General features: G+C 57.8%; 1 non-coding gene across 1 annotated transcript in view; it reads left to right on the forward strand.

The window, feature by feature from the left end:
* Nucleotides 1–1,812: 1,812 nt before the first annotated feature.
* The window catches only part of LOC124746550, a 1,909-nt gene continuing 1,221 nt past the window's right edge, over nt 1,813–2,500 (forward strand). Inside the window, exon 1 of the ribosomal RNA XR_007011369.1 lies at nt 1,813–2,500. This exon is cut by the window's right edge and continues 1,221 nt beyond it. This is a non-coding gene — a ribosomal RNA (small subunit ribosomal RNA).

Raw genomic sequence — 2,500 nt, forward strand, 5'->3', positions numbered from 1 at the left:
TAACGTAACCCACGTTGTCGCCTAAACCTGCTCTGTAATTGTTATACGACTCGTTCAATTAGTGTAGTGTTGCCCACCCGCAACCCTCGCAATATAGTTCGCTACTCGCACTGCCCGCTCCCCTGTGTATCGCTTCATGTTAAACACCTTGCAAGTCTTGCTCACTTTCCACATGCTCCTGCTGTACACTGTAATGTGGATGGCAGCAGGACGTACATGCCGCCCCTCCCCACGTCCCCACCTTGCCCCCTGCCTTCGCAAGCTGGTTGGTGAGAACTTTGCATGTTCAATGCCCTTCGCATGCGACGTACTCAGGCTACGTTGTGGTGCGGCCTGTGTCAACTGTCCGCTAATGTCGTACGCGTAAACCACAATCTGTACTGCACATTCGTCCTTATGTACTGAATGATACATCGTGGCACATGTGTGACCGTACAACGACTGCGCCCAAAAACGGCGGACCATACAGTGCAAATATTGTGCACGCAGCTACGTGTCGTCTCCCTATGAGAGCTGGATTGCAGTGTGGTACGCCATAGAGACGTGTGGGAGGAACGGACGCCGTGGATGGCGATCAGCATGAGCTGTCTGTTGATGTATTCGGACCTAGTCGTCTCTCCTCACACACCGTGATGGCATGGTGCACCGCGTTCCATATCTGCGACATGCTACAGAGGCCGGTTGACAGTCGTTCGAGCAATGGACATCGCATACGTACGGGGGCCACCTTCCACGTATTGTCTAGGCGTGCACATTTTGTTGCGTGTATGTGGGCAGACGTAGTGTGGCGTGACACCTGACACAGGCATGCAATAATCGTTGAAGTTGCAAATGGCGATGGACGCCTGCGTTTTCTGGTGAAGTTACGCAAATGAACAAATGGTAACCTGTTGTGGTGCGGTTGTTCTCGCTAGGGGTGAATCGGTGATGGCGACGATAGGTTGAGGTACTAACCGGTTGTTCCAGCGATACCCACCATGCCGACGAAACTGAACGGCATCTGGGTGTGAAGCGATACGCGGCGGTGGCTGGGTGGGACCGTCCCCGGCCGGTGAGGGGGCGCCTCCCGGCGTGCTGGCCGCGCGGTGCGTGGGCGCACGCGCTACAGCCGGCTGGTGGGGGCGGCCAGTGGCAGGCGCGCCGGCCGACGGACGCGGCAGGCGTCGCAGCTGCGCGCCGGCGCACCCTGCGCGCGGCGCCGTGCGGCCAAAGTAGGTCCTCGCGGGCCCGGTGCGAAGCGCGGTGGACATCTTCAGTGTGCTGGTCCGATTGAGGACTGTGTGCGTTGAGGATGCGCCGCCGCCCGGCGCTCGGCGCCGCGACGCCGTCTGCTGCTCGGTCGCCCCAGCGGTTCTCGCTGGTGGTTTGTATCGCAGCTGTGCGGATGTGTTGGCGCGTGCGCTGTGCTGGGAGAGTTCGCTTCGGCACCCAAGTGGGGCTTTTGTCCTTCTGTGGCGCTGGCGTTGGAGCTGCCGGTCACCGTAGGTGGCGCGTGTTGTCTCCCGCCGGCAATGCCACGACAGCACGCTCCCGGGCCTCTGTCGGCAGCGGCAAGCTCAGTTGGGAGCACGGGTGGTCGCACCGAAAGCGTCTACTCGCCTAACTCCGGGCGATTGCGCCTCTCTCGAACCCGACCAAGTACTTGGGACGGCGCTGCGCGCCGCCGGGACCTGAGAGGGTTTCGAGGTGTATTGTGCAGGGGAGCTCAGCCTCCTCCTGTTTGCAGAATGATTGAGCGGACGCTTGCGTGTTCGCGCGGGCCCCCGGGACACACTCCCGGGCGGCCGGCTGCTCAGCTCTAGTTGACGCAGCTCCCTGGTTGATCCTGCCAGTAGTCATATGCTTGTCTCAAAGATTAAGCCATGCATGTCTCAGTACAAGCCGCATTAAGGTGAAACCGCGAATGGCTCATTAAATCAGTTATGGTTCCTTAGATCGTACCCACGTTACTTGGATAACTGTGGTAATTCTAGAGCTAATACATGCAAACAGAGTCCCGACCAGAGATGGAAGGGACGCTTTTATTAGATCAAAACCAATCGGTCGGCTCGTCCGGTCCGTTTGCCTTGGTGACTCTGAATAACTTTGGGCTGATCGCACGGTCCTCGTACCGGCGACGCATCTTTCAAATGTCTGCCTTATCAACTGTCGATGGTAGGTTCTGCGCCTACCATGGTTGTAACGGGTAACGGGGAATCAGGGTTCGATTCCGGAGAGGGAGCCTGAGAAACGGCTACCACATCCAAGGAAGGCAGCAGGCGCGCAAATTACCCACTCCCGGCACGGGGAGGTAGTGACGAAAAATAACGATACGGGACTCATCCGAGGCCCCGTAATCGGAATGAGTACACTTTAAATCCTTTAACGAGTATCTATTGGAGGGCAAGTCTGGTGCCAGCAGCCGCGGTAATTCCAGCTCCAATAGCGTATATTAAAGTTGTTGCGGTTAAAAAGCTCGTAGTTGGATTTGTGTCCCACGCTGTTGGTTCACCGCCCGTCG

Source organism: Schistocerca piceifrons, unplaced genomic scaffold (genome assembly GCF_021461385.2).
Source record: "Schistocerca piceifrons isolate TAMUIC-IGC-003096 unplaced genomic scaffold, iqSchPice1.1 HiC_scaffold_351, whole genome shotgun sequence".
Taxonomy (NCBI): Eukaryota; Metazoa; Arthropoda; class Insecta; order Orthoptera; family Acrididae; genus Schistocerca; species Schistocerca piceifrons.